At 51.6% G+C, this 15,419-nt stretch overlaps 31 non-coding genes across 31 annotated transcripts; 13 read left to right on the plus strand and 18 right to left on the minus strand.

Annotated features, from left to right (window-relative positions):
• Positions 1 to 288: 288 nt before the first annotated feature.
• trnav-cac (transfer RNA valine (anticodon CAC)) lies at positions 289 to 361 on the minus strand. The gene has a single exon. It is a non-coding gene; the product is annotated as a tRNA-Val (tRNA).
• Positions 362 to 814: 453 nt separating this feature from the next.
• trnag-ucc (transfer RNA glycine (anticodon UCC)) lies at positions 815 to 886 on the plus strand. Its single transcript has one exon. It is a non-coding gene; the product is annotated as a tRNA-Gly (tRNA).
• A 370-nt stretch (positions 887 to 1,256) lies between these two features.
• Positions 1,257 to 1,329, minus strand: trnav-cac (transfer RNA valine (anticodon CAC)). Its single transcript has one exon. It is a non-coding gene; the product is annotated as a tRNA-Val (tRNA).
• A 1,421-nt stretch (positions 1,330 to 2,750) lies between these two features.
• trnag-ucc (transfer RNA glycine (anticodon UCC)) lies at positions 2,751 to 2,822 on the plus strand. Its single transcript has one exon. It is a non-coding gene; the product is annotated as a tRNA-Gly (tRNA).
• Positions 2,823 to 2,911: 89 nt separating this feature from the next.
• On the minus strand, positions 2,912 to 2,983 carry trnad-guc (transfer RNA aspartic acid (anticodon GUC)). The gene has a single exon. It is a non-coding gene; the product is annotated as a tRNA-Asp (tRNA).
• A 209-nt stretch (positions 2,984 to 3,192) lies between these two features.
• trnav-cac (transfer RNA valine (anticodon CAC)) lies at positions 3,193 to 3,265 on the minus strand. Its single transcript has one exon. It is a non-coding gene; the product is annotated as a tRNA-Val (tRNA).
• A 453-nt stretch (positions 3,266 to 3,718) lies between these two features.
• On the plus strand, positions 3,719 to 3,790 carry trnag-ucc (transfer RNA glycine (anticodon UCC)). Its single transcript has one exon. It is a non-coding gene; the product is annotated as a tRNA-Gly (tRNA).
• Positions 3,791 to 3,879: 89 nt separating this feature from the next.
• trnad-guc (transfer RNA aspartic acid (anticodon GUC)) lies at positions 3,880 to 3,951 on the minus strand. Its single transcript has one exon. It is a non-coding gene; the product is annotated as a tRNA-Asp (tRNA).
• Positions 3,952 to 4,160: 209 nt separating this feature from the next.
• Positions 4,161 to 4,233, minus strand: trnav-cac (transfer RNA valine (anticodon CAC)). The gene has a single exon. It is a non-coding gene; the product is annotated as a tRNA-Val (tRNA).
• A 453-nt stretch (positions 4,234 to 4,686) lies between these two features.
• Positions 4,687 to 4,758, plus strand: trnag-ucc (transfer RNA glycine (anticodon UCC)). The gene has a single exon. It is a non-coding gene; the product is annotated as a tRNA-Gly (tRNA).
• Positions 4,759 to 5,128: 370 nt separating this feature from the next.
• trnav-cac (transfer RNA valine (anticodon CAC)) lies at positions 5,129 to 5,201 on the minus strand. The gene has a single exon. It is a non-coding gene; the product is annotated as a tRNA-Val (tRNA).
• A 453-nt stretch (positions 5,202 to 5,654) lies between these two features.
• trnag-ucc (transfer RNA glycine (anticodon UCC)) lies at positions 5,655 to 5,726 on the plus strand. Its single transcript has one exon. It is a non-coding gene; the product is annotated as a tRNA-Gly (tRNA).
• A 370-nt stretch (positions 5,727 to 6,096) lies between these two features.
• On the minus strand, positions 6,097 to 6,169 carry trnav-cac (transfer RNA valine (anticodon CAC)). Its single transcript has one exon. It is a non-coding gene; the product is annotated as a tRNA-Val (tRNA).
• A 1,421-nt stretch (positions 6,170 to 7,590) lies between these two features.
• trnag-ucc (transfer RNA glycine (anticodon UCC)) lies at positions 7,591 to 7,662 on the plus strand. The gene has a single exon. It is a non-coding gene; the product is annotated as a tRNA-Gly (tRNA).
• An 89-nt stretch (positions 7,663 to 7,751) lies between these two features.
• Positions 7,752 to 7,823, minus strand: trnad-guc (transfer RNA aspartic acid (anticodon GUC)). The gene has a single exon. It is a non-coding gene; the product is annotated as a tRNA-Asp (tRNA).
• Positions 7,824 to 8,032: 209 nt separating this feature from the next.
• Positions 8,033 to 8,105, minus strand: trnav-cac (transfer RNA valine (anticodon CAC)). Its single transcript has one exon. It is a non-coding gene; the product is annotated as a tRNA-Val (tRNA).
• A 453-nt stretch (positions 8,106 to 8,558) lies between these two features.
• On the plus strand, positions 8,559 to 8,630 carry trnag-ucc (transfer RNA glycine (anticodon UCC)). The gene has a single exon. It is a non-coding gene; the product is annotated as a tRNA-Gly (tRNA).
• Positions 8,631 to 8,719: 89 nt separating this feature from the next.
• Positions 8,720 to 8,791, minus strand: trnad-guc (transfer RNA aspartic acid (anticodon GUC)). The gene has a single exon. It is a non-coding gene; the product is annotated as a tRNA-Asp (tRNA).
• Positions 8,792 to 9,000: 209 nt separating this feature from the next.
• On the minus strand, positions 9,001 to 9,073 carry trnav-cac (transfer RNA valine (anticodon CAC)). The gene has a single exon. It is a non-coding gene; the product is annotated as a tRNA-Val (tRNA).
• Positions 9,074 to 9,526: 453 nt separating this feature from the next.
• Positions 9,527 to 9,598, plus strand: trnag-ucc (transfer RNA glycine (anticodon UCC)). The gene has a single exon. It is a non-coding gene; the product is annotated as a tRNA-Gly (tRNA).
• A 370-nt stretch (positions 9,599 to 9,968) lies between these two features.
• trnav-cac (transfer RNA valine (anticodon CAC)) lies at positions 9,969 to 10,041 on the minus strand. Its single transcript has one exon. It is a non-coding gene; the product is annotated as a tRNA-Val (tRNA).
• Positions 10,042 to 10,494: 453 nt separating this feature from the next.
• trnag-ucc (transfer RNA glycine (anticodon UCC)) lies at positions 10,495 to 10,566 on the plus strand. Its single transcript has one exon. It is a non-coding gene; the product is annotated as a tRNA-Gly (tRNA).
• Positions 10,567 to 10,936: 370 nt separating this feature from the next.
• trnav-cac (transfer RNA valine (anticodon CAC)) lies at positions 10,937 to 11,009 on the minus strand. Its single transcript has one exon. It is a non-coding gene; the product is annotated as a tRNA-Val (tRNA).
• A 1,421-nt stretch (positions 11,010 to 12,430) lies between these two features.
• On the plus strand, positions 12,431 to 12,502 carry trnag-ucc (transfer RNA glycine (anticodon UCC)). Its single transcript has one exon. It is a non-coding gene; the product is annotated as a tRNA-Gly (tRNA).
• An 89-nt stretch (positions 12,503 to 12,591) lies between these two features.
• trnad-guc (transfer RNA aspartic acid (anticodon GUC)) lies at positions 12,592 to 12,663 on the minus strand. Its single transcript has one exon. It is a non-coding gene; the product is annotated as a tRNA-Asp (tRNA).
• Positions 12,664 to 12,872: 209 nt separating this feature from the next.
• trnav-cac (transfer RNA valine (anticodon CAC)) lies at positions 12,873 to 12,945 on the minus strand. The gene has a single exon. It is a non-coding gene; the product is annotated as a tRNA-Val (tRNA).
• Positions 12,946 to 13,398: 453 nt separating this feature from the next.
• On the plus strand, positions 13,399 to 13,470 carry trnag-ucc (transfer RNA glycine (anticodon UCC)). The gene has a single exon. It is a non-coding gene; the product is annotated as a tRNA-Gly (tRNA).
• Positions 13,471 to 14,367: 897 nt separating this feature from the next.
• trnag-ucc (transfer RNA glycine (anticodon UCC)) lies at positions 14,368 to 14,439 on the plus strand. Its single transcript has one exon. It is a non-coding gene; the product is annotated as a tRNA-Gly (tRNA).
• An 89-nt stretch (positions 14,440 to 14,528) lies between these two features.
• Positions 14,529 to 14,600, minus strand: trnad-guc (transfer RNA aspartic acid (anticodon GUC)). Its single transcript has one exon. It is a non-coding gene; the product is annotated as a tRNA-Asp (tRNA).
• Positions 14,601 to 14,809: 209 nt separating this feature from the next.
• On the minus strand, positions 14,810 to 14,882 carry trnav-cac (transfer RNA valine (anticodon CAC)). The gene has a single exon. It is a non-coding gene; the product is annotated as a tRNA-Val (tRNA).
• Positions 14,883 to 15,335: 453 nt separating this feature from the next.
• trnag-ucc (transfer RNA glycine (anticodon UCC)) lies at positions 15,336 to 15,407 on the plus strand. The gene has a single exon. It is a non-coding gene; the product is annotated as a tRNA-Gly (tRNA).
• The last annotated feature ends 12 nt before the right edge of the window (positions 15,408 to 15,419 follow it).

Consider the following 15,419-nt stretch of genomic DNA (forward strand, 5'->3'; position numbering starts at 1 on the left):
CACCTTTCTCCCCGTCGGGGAATCGAACCCCGGTCTTCCGCGTGACAGGGGGAGATACTGTCCACTATACTAACGAGGACGACTGTGCAGGGCCAGTGGGGCTGTGGGAGAACCACCACTACGAAAGCATGGACGACACTTTGAACGAATTCCTTTAGGCTGCACTTAGTCCTGTTTTTTTTCTTTTGATATCAGCTAAAATTGGCCAAATCCTAAGACCTTGAAAATAAAAGCCACAGAGGTCAAGACCAGGATTAAACGGCTAGCAAAGAGAAGAGACGCGCCTTGTGTTTCTGCCCGGCATCGATCCGGGGACCTTTCGCGTGTGAGGCGAACGTGATAACCACTACACTACAGAAACCAGCCGCTGAGCAAACAGACAGTCTCCCGTTCGGCTCATGGTGGACAGTCACATGGCACTTCGACATTCCGGAGAACCCAAACAGACTGGAGGGGCAGCCGCATTGCTTTTATTTGGAAAATAAAAGCCACACAAGTCAAGACGAGGATTAAACAGGTAGCAAAGAGAAGAGACGCTAATCCTGGCTTTAGTAAGCCTTGCGTTTCCGCCCGGCATCGATCCGGGGACCTTTCGCGTGTTAGGCAAACGTGATAACCACTACACTACAGAAACCAGCCGCTGGCCAAACAGACAGTCTGCCGTTCGGGTCATGGTGGACAGTGACATGGCACTTCGACATTACGGAGAACCCAAACAGCCTGGAGGGGCAGCCACGGCTTAACGCGGATCATAATAGGACTTCAAGCAATGACGTTCGTGCAAACGGCCTAGGTCCAGCTTCCGCCTGCTGTGGCGTTGGTGGTATAGTGGTGAGCATAGCTGCCTTCCAAGCAGTTGACCCGGGTTCGATTCCCGGCCAACGCATTCACTTTAAAACACGTTTCTCCAACAGCTGCCACGGTTTGCGAAGAGAATTGTTTTGCAAATCTACATAGCGCAAGAAAATCACCTTTCTCCCCGTCAGGGAATCGAACCCCGGTCTTCCGCATGACAGGGGGAGATACTGTCCACTATACTAACGAGGACGACTGTGCAGGGCCAGTGGGGCTGTGGGAGAACCACCACTACGAAAGCATGGACGACACTTTGAACGAATTCCTTTAGGCTGCACTTAGTCCTGTTTTTTTTCTTTTGATATCAGCTAAAATTGGCCAAATCCTAAGACCTTGAAAATAAAAGCCACAGAGGTCAAGACCAGGATTAAACGGCTAGCAAAGAGAAGAGACGCGCCTTGTGTTTCTGCCCGGCATCGATCCGGGGACCTTTCGCGTGTGAGGCGAACGTGATAACCACTACACTACAGAAACCAGCCGCTGAGCAAACAGACAGTCTCCCGTTCGGCTCATGGTGGACAGTCACATGGCACTTCGACATTCCGGAGAACCCAAACAGACTGGAGGGGCAGCCGCATTGCTTTTATTTGGAAAATAAAAGCCACACAAGTCAAGACGAGGATTAAACAGGTAGCAAAGAGAAGAGACGCTAATCCTGGCTTTAGTAAGCCTTGCGTTTCCGCCCGGCATCGATCCGGGGACCTTTCGCGTGTTAGGCAAACGTGATAACCACTACACTACAGAAACCAGCCGCTGGCCAAACAGACAGTCTGCCGTTCGGGTCATGGTGGACAGTGACATGGCACTTCGACATTACGGAGAACCCAAACAGCCTGGAGGGGCAGCCACGGCTTAACGCGGATCATAATAGGACTTCAAGCAATGACGTTCGTGCAAATGGCCTAGGTCCAGCTTCCTCCTGCTGTGGCGTTGGTGGTATAGTGGTGAGCATAGCTGCCTTCCAAGCAGTTGACCCAGGTTCGATTCCCGGCCAAAGCATTCACTTTAAAACACGTTTCTCCAACAGCTGCCACGGTTTGCGAAGCGAATTGTTTTGCAAATCTACATAGCGCAAGAAAATCACCTTTCTCCCCGTCGGGGAATCGAACCCCGGTCTTCCGCGTGACAGGCGGAGATACTGTCCACTACACTAACGAGGACGACTGCGCAGGGCCAGTGGGGCTGTGAGAGAACCACCATTACGAAAGCATGGACGACACTTTGAACGAATTCCTTTAGGCTGCACTTAGTCCTGTTTTTTTTCTTTTGATATCAGCTAAAATTGGCCAAATCCTAAGACCTTGAAAATAAAAGCCACAGAGGTCAAGACGAGGATTAAACGGCTAGCAAAGAGAAGAGACGCGCCTTGTGTTTCTGCCCGGCATCGATCCGGGGACCTTTCGCGTGTGAGGCGAGCGTGATAACCACTACACTACAGAAACCAGCCGCTGAGCAAACAGACAGTCTCCCGTTCGGCTCATGGTGGACAGTCACATGGCACTTCGACATTCCGGAGAACCCAAACAGACTGGAGGGGCAGCCGCATTGCTTTTATTTGGAAAATAAAAGCCACACAAGTCAAGACGAGGATTAAACAGGTAGCAAAGAGAAGAGACGCTAATCCTGGCTTTAGTAAGCCTTGCGTTTCCGCCCGGCATCGATCCGGGGACCTTTCGCGTGTTAGGCAAACGTGATAACCACTACACTACAGAAACCAGCCGCTGGCCAAACAGACAGTCTGCCGTTCGGGTCATGGTGGACAGTGACATGGCACTTCGACATTACGGAGAACCCAAACAGCCTGGAGGGGCAGCCACGGCTTAACGCGGATCATAATAGGACTTCAAGCAATGACGTTCGTGCAAACGGCCTAGGTCCAGCTTCCGCCCGCTGTGGCGTTGGTGGTATAGTGGTGAGCATAGCTGCCTTCCAAGCAGTTGACCCGGGTTCGATTCCCGGCCAACGCATTCACTTTAAAACACGTTTCTCCAACAGCTGCCACGGTTTGCGAAGCGAATTGTTTTGCAAATCTACATAGCGCAAGAAAATCACCTTCCTCCCCGTCGGGGAATCGAACCCCGGTCTTCCGCGTGACAGGCGGAGATACTGTCCACTATACTAACGAGGACGACTGCGCAGGGCCAGTGGGGCTGTGGGAGAACCACCACTACGAAAGCATGGACGACACTTTGAACGAATTCCTTTAGGCTGCACTTAGTCCTGTTTTTTTTCTTTTGATATCAGCTAAAATTGGCCAAATCCTAAGACCTTGAAAATAAAAGCCACAGAGGTCAAGACGAGGATTAAACGGCTAGCAAAGAGAAGAGACGCGCCTTGTGTTTCTGCCCGGCATCGATCCGGGGACCTTTCGCGTGTGAGGCGAACGTGATAACCACTACACTACAGAAACCAGCCGCTGAGCAAACAGACAGTCTCCCGTTCGGCTCATGGTGGACAGTCACATGGCACTTCGACATTCCGGAGAACCCAAACAGACTGGAGGGGCAGCCGCATTGCTTTTATTTGGAAAATAAAAGCCACACAAGTCAAGACGAGGATTAAACAGGTAGCAAAGAAAAGAGACGCTAATCCTGGCTTTAGTAAGCCTTGCGTTTCCGCCCGGCATCGATCCGGGGACCTTTCGCGTGTTAGGCAAACGTGGTAACCACTACACTACAGAAACCAGCCGCTGGCCAAACAGACAGTCTGCCGTTCGGGTCATGGTGGACAGTGACATGGCACTTCGACATTACAGAGAACCCAAACAGCCTGGAGGGGCAGCCACGGATTAACGCGGATCATAATAGGACTTCAAGCAATGACGTTCGTGCAAACGGCCTAGGTCCAGCTTCCGCCCGCTGTGGCGTTGGTGGTATAGTGGTGAGCATAGCTGCCTTCCAAGCAGTTGACCCGGGTTCGATTCCCGGCCAACGCATTCACTTTAAAACACGTTTCTCCAACAGCTGCCACGGTTTGCGAAGCGAATTGTTTTGCAAATCTACATAGCGCAAGAAAATCACCTTTCTCCCCGTCGGGGAATCGAACCCCGGTCTTCCGCGTGACAGGCGGAGATACTGTCCACTATACTAACGAGGACGACTGCGCAGGGCCAGTGGGGCTGTGGGAGAACCACCACTACGAAAGCATGGACGACACTTTGAACGAATTCCTTTAGGCTGCACTTAGTCCTGTTTTTTTTCTTTTGATATCAGCTAAAATTGGCCAAATCCTAAGACCTTGAAAATAAAAGCCACAGAGGTCAAGACGAGGATTAAACGGCTAGCAAAGAGAAGAGACGCGCCTTGTGTTTCTGCCCGGCATCGATCCGGGGACCTTTCGCGTGTGAGGCGAACGTGATAACCACTACACTACAGAAACCAGCCGCTGAGCAAACAGACAGTCTCCCGTTCCGCTCATGGTGGACAGTCACATGGCACTTCGACATTCCGGAGAACTCAAACAGACTGGAGGGGCAGCCGCATTGCTTTTATTTGGAAAATAAAAGCCACACAAGTCAAGACGAGGATTAAACAGGTAGCAAAGAGAAGAGACGCTAATCCTGGCTTTAGTAAGCCTTGCGTTTCCGCCCGGCATCGATCCGGGGACCTTTCGCGTGTTAGGCAAACGTGATAACCACTACACTACAGAAACCAGCTGCTGGCCAAACAGACAGTCTGCCGTTCGGGTCATGGTGGACAGTGACATGGCACTTCGACATTACGGAGAACCCAAACAGCCTGGAGGGGCAGCCACGGCTTAACGCGGATCATAATAGGACTTCAAGCAATGACGTTCGTGCAAACGGCCTAGGTCCAGCTTCCGCCTGCTGTGGCGTTGGTGGTATAGTGGTGAGCATAGCTGCCTTCCAAGCAGTTGACCCGGGTTCGATTCCCGGCCAACGCATTCACTTTAAAACACGTTTCTCCAACAGCTGCCACGGTTTGCGAAGAGAATTGTTTTGCAAATCTACATAGCGCAAGAAAATCACCTTTCTCCCCGTCGGGGAATCGAACCCCGGTCTTCCGCGTGACAGGGGGAGATACTGTCCACTATACTAACGAGGACGACTGTGCAGGGCCAGTGGGGCTGTGGGAGAACCACCACTACGAAAGCATGGACGACACTTTGAACGAATTCCTTTAGGCTGCACTTAGTCCTGTTTTTTTTCTTTTGATATCAGCTAAAATTGGCCAAATCCTAAGACCTTGAAAATAAAAGCCACAGAGGTCAAGACCAGGATTAAACGGCTAGCAAAGAGAAGAGACGCGCCTTGTGTTTCTGCCCGGCATCGATCCGGGGACCTTTCGCGTGTGAGGCGAACGTGATAACCACTACACTACAGAAACCAGCCGCTGAGCAAACAGACAGTCTCCCGTTCGGCTCATGGTGGACAGTCACATGGCACTTCGACATTCCGGAGAACCCAAACAGACTGGAGGGGCAGCCGCATTGCTTTTATTTGGAAAATAAAAGCCACACAAGTCAAGACGAGGATTAAACAGGTAGCAAAGAGAAGAGACGCTAATCCTGGCTTTAGTAAGCCTTGCGTTTCCGCCCGGCATCGATCCGGGGACCTTTCGCGTGTTAGGCAAACGTGATAACCACTACACTACAGAAACCAGCCGCTGGCCAAACAGACAGTCTGCCGTTCGGGTCATGGTGGACAGTGACATGGCACTTCGACATTACGGAGAACCCAAACAGCCTGGAGGGGCAGCCACGGCTTAACGCGGATCATAATAGGACTTCAAGCAATGACGTTCGTGCAAACGGCCTAGGTCCAGCTTCCGCCTGCTGTGGCGTTGGTGGTATAGTGGTGAGCATAGCTGCCTTCCAAGCAGTTGACCCGGGTTCGATTCCCGGCCAACGCATTCACTTTAAAACACGTTTCTCCAACAGCTGCCACGGTTTGCGAAGAGAATTGTTTTGCAAATCTACATAGCGCAAGAAAATCACCTTTCTCCCCGTCAGGGAATCGAACCCCGGTCTTCCGCATGACAGGGGGAGATACTGTCCACTATACTAACGAGGACGACTGTGCAGGGCCAGTGGGGCTGTGGGAGAACCACCACTACGAAAGCATGGACGACACTTTGAACGAATTCCTTTAGGCTGCACTTAGTCCTGTTTTTTTTCTTTTGATATCAGCTAAAATTGGCCAAATCCTAAGACCTTGAAAATAAAAGCCACAGAGGTCAAGACCAGGATTAAACGGCTAGCAAAGAGAAGAGACGCGCCTTGTGTTTCTGCCCGGCATCGATCCGGGGACCTTTCGCGTGTGAGGCGAACGTGATAACCACTACACTACAGAAACCAGCCGCTGAGCAAACAGACAGTCTCCCGTTCGGCTCATGGTGGACAGTCACATGGCACTTCGACATTCCGGAGAACCCAAACAGACTGGAGGGGCAGCCGCATTGCTTTTATTTGGAAAATAAAAGCCACACAAGTCAAGACGAGGATTAAACAGGTAGCAAAGAGAAGAGACGCTAATCCTGGCTTTAGTAAGCCTTGCGTTTCCGCCCGGCATCGATCCGGGGACCTTTCGCGTGTTAGGCAAACGTGATAACCACTACACTACAGAAACCAGCCGCTGGCCAAACAGACAGTCTGCCGTTCGGGTCATGGTGGACAGTGACATGGCACTTCGACATTACGGAGAACCCAAACAGCCTGGAGGGGCAGCCACGGCTTAACGCGGATCATAATAGGACTTCAAGCAATGACGTTCGTGCAAATGGCCTAGGTCCAGCTTCCTCCTGCTGTGGCGTTGGTGGTATAGTGGTGAGCATAGCTGCCTTCCAAGCAGTTGACCCAGGTTCGATTCCCGGCCAAAGCATTCACTTTAAAACACGTTTCTCCAACAGCTGCCACGGTTTGCGAAGCGAATTGTTTTGCAAATCTACATAGCGCAAGAAAATCACCTTTCTCCCCGTCGGGGAATCGAACCCCGGTCTTCCGCGTGACAGGCGGAGATACTGTCCACTACACTAACGAGGACGACTGCGCAGGGCCAGTGGGGCTGTGAGAGAACCACCATTACGAAAGCATGGACGACACTTTGAACGAATTCCTTTAGGCTGCACTTAGTCCTGTTTTTTTTCTTTTGATATCAGCTAAAATTGGCCAAATCCTAAGACCTTGAAAATAAAAGCCACAGAGGTCAAGACGAGGATTAAACGGCTAGCAAAGAGAAGAGACGCGCCTTGTGTTTCTGCCCGGCATCGATCCGGGGACCTTTCGCGTGTGAGGCGAGCGTGATAACCACTACACTACAGAAACCAGCCGCTGAGCAAACAGACAGTCTCCCGTTCGGCTCATGGTGGACAGTCACATGGCACTTCGACATTCCGGAGAACCCAAACAGACTGGAGGGGCAGCCGCATTGCTTTTATTTGGAAAATAAAAGCCACACAAGTCAAGACGAGGATTAAACAGGTAGCAAAGAGAAGAGACGCTAATCCTGGCTTTAGTAAGCCTTGCGTTTCCGCCCGGCATCGATCCGGGGACCTTTCGCGTGTTAGGCAAACGTGATAACCACTACACTACAGAAACCAGCCGCTGGCCAAACAGACAGTCTGCCGTTCGGGTCATGGTGGACAGTGACATGGCACTTCGACATTACGGAGAACCCAAACAGCCTGGAGGGGCAGCCACGGCTTAACGCGGATCATAATAGGACTTCAAGCAATGACGTTCGTGCAAACGGCCTAGGTCCAGCTTCCGCCCGCTGTGGCGTTGGTGGTATAGTGGTGAGCATAGCTGCCTTCCAAGCAGTTGACCCGGGTTCGATTCCCGGCCAACGCATTCACTTTAAAACACGTTTCTCCAACAGCTGCCACGGTTTGCGAAGCGAATTGTTTTGCAAATCTACATAGCGCAAGAAAATCACCTTCCTCCCCGTCGGGGAATCGAACCCCGGTCTTCCGCGTGACAGGCGGAGATACTGTCCACTATACTAACGAGGACGACTGCGCAGGGCCAGTGGGGCTGTGGGAGAACCACCACTACGAAAGCATGGACGACACTTTGAACGAATTCCTTTAGGCTGCACTTAGTCCTGTTTTTTTTCTTTTGATATCAGCTAAAATTGGCCAAATCCTAAGACCTTGAAAATAAAAGCCACAGAGGTCAAGACGAGGATTAAACGGCTAGCAAAGAGAAGAGACGCGCCTTGTGTTTCTGCCCGGCATCGATCCGGGGACCTTTCGCGTGTGAGGCGAACGTGATAACCACTACACTACAGAAACCAGCCGCTGAGCAAACAGACAGTCTCCCGTTCGGCTCATGGTGGACAGTCACATGGCACTTCGACATTCCGGAGAACCCAAACAGACTGGAGGGGCAGCCGCATTGCTTTTATTTGGAAAATAAAAGCCACACAAGTCAAGACGAGGATTAAACAGGTAGCAAAGAAAAGAGACGCTAATCCTGGCTTTAGTAAGCCTTGCGTTTCCGCCCGGCATCGATCCGGGGACCTTTCGCGTGTTAGGCAAACGTGGTAACCACTACACTACAGAAACCAGCCGCTGGCCAAACAGACAGTCTGCCGTTCGGGTCATGGTGGACAGTGACATGGCACTTCGACATTACAGAGAACCCAAACAGCCTGGAGGGGCAGCCACGGATTAACGCGGATCATAATAGGACTTCAAGCAATGACGTTCGTGCAAACGGCCTAGGTCCAGCTTCCGCCCGCTGTGGCGTTGGTGGTATAGTGGTGAGCATAGCTGCCTTCCAAGCAGTTGACCCGGGTTCGATTCCCGGCCAACGCATTCACTTTAAAACACGTTTCTCCAACAGCTGCCACGGTTTGCGAAGCGAATTGTTTTGCAAATCTACATAGCGCAAGAAAATCACCTTTCTCCCCGTCGGGGAATCGAACCCCGGTCTTCCGCGTGACAGGCGGAGATACTGTCCACTATACTAACGAGGACGACTGCGCAGGGCCAGTGGGGCTGTGGGAGAACCACCACTACGAAAGCATGGACGACACTTTGAACGAATTCCTTTAGGCTGCACTTAGTCCTGTTTTTTTTCTTTTGATATCAGCTAAAATTGGCCAAATCCTAAGACCTTGAAAATAAAAGCCACAGAGGTCAAGACGAGGATTAAACGGCTAGCAAAGAGAAGAGACGCGCCTTGTGTTTCTGCCCGGCATCGATCCGGGGACCTTTCGCGTGTGAGGCGAACGTGATAACCACTACACTACAGAAACCAGCCGCTGAGCAAACAGACAGTCTCCCGTTCCGCTCATGGTGGACAGTCACATGGCACTTCGACATTCCGGAGAACTCAAACAGACTGGAGGGGCAGCCGCATTGCTTTTATTTGGAAAATAAAAGCCACACAAGTCAAGACGAGGATTAAACAGGTAGCAAAGAGAAGAGACGCTAATCCTGGCTTTAGTAAGCCTTGCGTTTCCGCCCGGCATCGATCCGGGGACCTTTCGCGTGTTAGGCAAACGTGATAACCACTACACTACAGAAACCAGCTGCTGGCCAAACAGACAGTCTGCCGTTCGGGTCATGGTGGACAGTGACATGGCACTTCGACATTACGGAGAACCCAAACAGCCTGGAGGGGCAGCCACGGCTTAACGCGGATCATAATAGGACTTCAAGCAATGACGTTCGTGCAAACGGCCTAGGTCCAGCTTCCGCCTGCTGTGGCGTTGGTGGTATAGTGGTGAGCATAGCTGCCTTCCAAGCAGTTGACCCGGGTTCGATTCCCGGCCAACGCATTCACTTTAAAACACGTTTCTCCAACAGCTGCCACGGTTTGCGAAGAGAATTGTTTTGCAAATCTACATAGCGCAAGAAAATCACCTTTCTCCCCGTCGGGGAATCGAACCCCGGTCTTCCGCGTGACAGGGGGAGATACTGTCCACTATACTAACGAGGACGACTGTGCAGGGCCAGTGGGGCTGTGGGAGAACCACCACTACGAAAGCATGGACGACACTTTGAACGAATTCCTTTAGGCTGCACTTAGTCCTGTTTTTTTTCTTTTGATATCAGCTAAAATTGGCCAAATCCTAAGACCTTGAAAATAAAAGCCACAGAGGTCAAGACCAGGATTAAACGGCTAGCAAAGAGAAGAGACGCGCCTTGTGTTTCTGCCCGGCATCGATCCGGGGACCTTTCGCGTGTGAGGCGAACGTGATAACCACTACACTACAGAAACCAGCCGCTGAGCAAACAGACAGTCTCCCGTTCGGCTCATGGTGGACAGTCACATGGCACTTCGACATTCCGGAGAACCCAAACAGACTGGAGGGGCAGCCGCATTGCTTTTATTTGGAAAATAAAAGCCACACAAGTCAAGACGAGGATTAAACAGGTAGCAAAGAGAAGAGACGCTAATCCTGGCTTTAGTAAGCCTTGCGTTTCCGCCCGGCATCGATCCGGGGACCTTTCGCGTGTTAGGCAAACGTGATAACCACTACACTACAGAAACCAGCCGCTGGCCAAACAGACAGTCTGCCGTTCGGGTCATGGTGGACAGTGACATGGCACTTCGACATTACGGAGAACCCAAACAGCCTGGAGGGGCAGCCACGGCTTAACGCGGATCATAATAGGACTTCAAGCAATGACGTTCGTGCAAACGGCCTAGGTCCAGCTTCCGCCTGCTGTGGCGTTGGTGGTATAGTGGTGAGCATAGCTGCCTTCCAAGCAGTTGACCCGGGTTCGATTCCCGGCCAACGCATTCACTTTAAAACACGTTTCTCCAACAGCTGCCACGGTTTGCGAAGAGAATTGTTTTGCAAATCTACATAGCGCAAGAAAATCACCTTTCTCCCCGTCAGGGAATCGAACCCCGGTCTTCCGCATGACAGGGGGAGATACTGTCCACTATACTAACGAGGACGACTGTGCAGGGCCAGTGGGGCTGTGGGAGAACCACCACTACGAAAGCATGGACGACACTTTGAACGAATTCCTTTAGGCTGCACTTAGTCCTGTTTTTTTTCTTTTGATATCAGCTAAAATTGGCCAAATCCTAAGACCTTGAAAATAAAAGCCACAGAGGTCAAGACCAGGATTAAACGGCTAGCAAAGAGAAGAGACGCGCCTTGTGTTTCTGCCCGGCATCGATCCGGGGACCTTTCGCGTGTGAGGCGAACGTGATAACCACTACACTACAGAAACCAGCCGCTGAGCAAACAGACAGTCTCCCGTTCGGCTCATGGTGGACAGTCACATGGCACTTCGACATTCCGGAGAACCCAAACAGACTGGAGGGGCAGCCGCATTGCTTTTATTTGGAAAATAAAAGCCACACAAGTCAAGACGAGGATTAAACAGGTAGCAAAGAGAAGAGACGCTAATCCTGGCTTTAGTAAGCCTTGCGTTTCCGCCCGGCATCGATCCGGGGACCTTTCGCGTGTTAGGCAAACGTGATAACCACTACACTACAGAAACCAGCCGCTGGCCAAACAGACAGTCTGCCGTTCGGGTCATGGTGGACAGTGACATGGCACTTCGACATTACGGAGAACCCAAACAGCCTGGAGGGGCAGCCACGGCTTAACGCGGATCATAATAGGACTTCAAGCAATGACGTTCGTGCAAATGGCCTAGGTCCAGCTTCCTCCTGCTGTGGCGTTGGTGGTATAGTGGTGAGCATAGCTGCCTTCCAAGCAGTTGACCCAGGTTCGATTCCCGGCCAAAGCATTCACTTTAAAACACGTTTCTCCAACAGCTGCCACGGTTTGCGAAGCGAATTGTTTTGCAAATCTACATAGCGCAAGAAAATCACCTTTCTCCCCGTCGGGGAATCGAACCCCGGTCTTCCGCGTGACAGGCGGAGATACTGTCCACTACACTAACGAGGACGACTGCGCAGGGCCAGTGGGGCTGTGAGAGAACCACCATTACGAAAGCATGGACGACACTTTGAACGAATTCCTTTAGGCTGCACTTAGTCCTGTTTTTTTTCTTTTGATATCAGCTAAAATTGGCCAAATCCTAAGACCTTGAAAATAAAAGCCACAGAGGTCAAGACGAGGATTAAACGGCTAGCAAAGAGAAGAGACGCGCCTTGTGTTTCTGCCCGGCATCGATCCGGGGACCTTTCGCGTGTGAGGCGAGCGTGATAACCACTACACTACAGAAACCAGCCGCTGAGCAAACAGACAGTCTCCCGTTCGGCTCATGGTGGACAGTCACATGGCACTTCGACATTCCGGAGAACCCAAACAGACTGGAGGGGCAGCCGCATTGCTTTTATTTGGAAAATAAAAGCCACACAAGTCAAGACGAGGATTAAACAGGTAGCAAAGAGAAGAGACGCTAATCCTGGCTTTAGTAAGCCTTGCGTTTCCGCCCGGCATCGATCCGGGGACCTTTCGCGTGTTAGGCAAACGTGATAACCACTACACTACAGAAACCAGCCGCTGGCCAAACAGACAGTCTGCCGTTCGGGTCATGGTGGACAGTGACATGGCACTTCGACATTACGGAGAACCCAAACAGCCTGGAGGGGCAGCCACGGCTTAACGCGGATCATAATAGGACTTCAAGCAATGACGTTCGTGCAAACGGCCTAGGTCCAGCTTCCGCCCGCTGTGGCGTTGGTGGTATAGTGGTGAGCATAGCTGCCTTCCAAGCAGTTGACCCGGGTTCGATTCCCGGCCAACGCATTCACTTTAAAACACGTTTCTCCAACAGCTGCCACGGTTTGCGAAGCGAATTGTTTTGCAAATCTACATAGCGCAAGAAAATCACCTTCCTCCCCGTCGGGGAATCGAACCCCGGTCTTCCGCGTGACAGGCGGAGATACTGTCCACTATACTAACGAGGACGACTGCGCAGGGCCAGTGGGGCTGTGGGAGAACCACCACTACGAAAGCATGGACGACACTTTGAACGAATTCCTTTAGGCTGCACTTAGTCCTGTTTTTTTTCTTTTGATATCAGCTAAAATTGGCCAAATCCTAAGACCTTGAAAATAAAAGCCACAGAGGTCAAGACGAGGATTAAACGGCTAGCAAAGAGAAGAGACGCGCCTTGTGTTTCTGCCCGGCATCGATCCGGGGACCTTTCGCGTGTGAGGCGAACGTGATAACCACTACACTACAGAAACCAGCCGCTGAGCAAACAGACAGTCTCCCGTTCGGCTCATGGTGGACAGTCACATGGCACTTCGACATTCCGGAGAACCCAAACAGACTGGAGGGGCAGCCGCATTGCTTTTATTTGGAAAATAAAAGCCACACAAGTCAAGACGAGGATTAAACAGGTAGCAAAGAGAAGAGACGCTAATCCTGGCTTTAGTAAGCCTTGCGTTTCCGCCCGGCATCGATCCGGGGACCTTTCGCGTGTTAGGCAAACGTGATAACCACTACACTACAGAAACCAGCCGCTGGCCAAACAGACAGTCTGCCGTTCGGGTCATGGTGGACAGTGACATGGCACTTCGACATTACGGAGAACTCAAACAGCCTGGAGGGGCAGCCACGGCTTAACGCGGATCATAATAGGACTTCAAGCAATGACGTTCGTGCAAACGGCCTAGGTCCAGCTTCCGCCCGCTGTGGCGTTGGTGGTATAGTGGTGAGCATAGCTGCCTTCCAAGCAGTTGACCCGGGTTCGATTCCCGGCCAACGCATTCACTTTAAAACACGTTTCTCCAACAGCTGCCACGGTTTGCGAAGCGAATTGTTTTGCAAATCTACATAGCGCAAGAAAATCACCTTTCTCCCCGTCGGGGAATCGAACGGCGAATCTTCCGCGTGACAGGCGGAGATACTGTCCACTATACTAACGAGGACGACTGCGCAGGGCCAGTGGGGCTGTGCGAGAACCACCACTACGAAAGCATGGACGACACTTTGAACGAATTCCTTTAGGCTGCACTTAGTCCTGTTTTTTTTCTTTTGATATCAGCTAAAATTGGCCAAATCCTAAGACCTTGAAAATAAAAGCCACAGAGGTCAAGACGAGGATTAAACGGCTAGCAAAGAGAAGAGACGCGCCTTGTGTTTCTGCCCGGCATCGATCCGGGGACCTTTCGCGTGTGAGGCGAGCGTGATAACCACTACACTACAGAAACCAGCCGCTGAGCAAACAGACAGTCTCCCGTTCGGCTCATGGTGGACAGTCACATGGCACTTCGACATTCCGGAGAACCCAAACAGACTGGAGGGGCAGCCGCATTGCTTTTATTTGGAAAATAAAAGCCACACAAGTCAAGACGAGGATTAAACAGGTAGCAAAGAGAAGAGACGCTAATCCTGGCTTTAGTAAGCCTTGCGTTTCCGCCCGGCATCGATCCGGGGACCTTTCGCGTGTTAGGCAAACGTGATAACCACTACACTACAGAAACCAGCCGCTGGCCAAACAGACAGTCTGCCGTTCGGGTCATGGTGGACAGTGACATGGCACTTCGACATTACGGAGAACCCAAACAGCCTGGAGGGGCAGCCACGGCTTAACGCGGATCATAATAGGACTTCAAGCAATGACGTTCGTGCAAACGGCCTAGGTCCAGCTTCCGCCCGCTGTGGCGTTGGTGGTATAGTGGTGAGCATAGCTGCCTTCCAAGCAGTTGACCCGGGTTCGATTCCCGGCCAACGCATTCACTTTAAAACACGTTTCTCCAACAGCTGCCACGGTTTGCGAAGCGAATTGTTTTGCAAATCTACATAGCGCAAGAAAATCACCTTTCTCCCCGTCGGGGAATCGAACCCCGGTCTTCCGCGTGACAGGCGGAGATACTGTCCACTATACTAACGAGGACGACTGCGCAGGGCCAGTGGGGCTGTGGGAGAACCACCACTACGAAAGCATGGACGACACTTTGAACGAATTCCTTTAGGCTGCACTTAGTCCTGTTTTTTTTCTTTTGATATCAGCTAAAATTGGCCAAATCCTAAGACCTTGAAAATAAAAGCCACAGAGGTCAAGACCAGGATTAAACGGCTAGCAAAGAGAAGAGACGCGCCTTGTGTTTCTGCCCGGCATCGATCCGGGGACCTTTCGCGTGTGAGGCGAACGTGATAACCACTACACTACAGAAACCAGCCGCTGAGCAAACAGACAGTCTCCCGTTCGGCTCATGGTGGACAGTCACATGGCACTTCGACATTCCGGAGAACCCAAACAGACTGGAGGGGCAGCCGCATTGCTTTTATTTGGAAAATAAAAGCCACACAAGTCAAGACGAGGATTAAACAGGTAGCAAAGAGAAGAGACGCTAATCCTGGCTTTAGTAAGCCTTGCGTTTCCGCCCGGCATCGATCCGGGGACCTTTCGCGTGTTAGGCAAACGTGATAACCACTACACTACAGAAACCAGCCGCTGGCCAAACAGACAGTCTGCCGTTCGGGTCATGGTGGACAGTGACATGGCACTTCGACATTACGGAGAACCCAAACAGCCTGGAGGGGCAGCCACGGATTAACGCGGATCATAATAGGACTTCAAGCAATGACGTTCGTGCAAACGGCCTAGGTCCAGCTTCCGCCCGCTGTGGCGTTGGTGGTATAGTGGTGAGCATAGCTGCCTTCCAAGCAGTTGACCCGGGTTCGATTCCCGGCCAACGCATTCACTTTAAAA

This window comes from Hoplias malabaricus, chromosome 15, assembly GCF_029633855.1.
Source record: "Hoplias malabaricus isolate fHopMal1 chromosome 15, fHopMal1.hap1, whole genome shotgun sequence".
NCBI classification, from domain to species: Eukaryota; Metazoa; Chordata; class Actinopteri; order Characiformes; family Erythrinidae; genus Hoplias; species Hoplias malabaricus.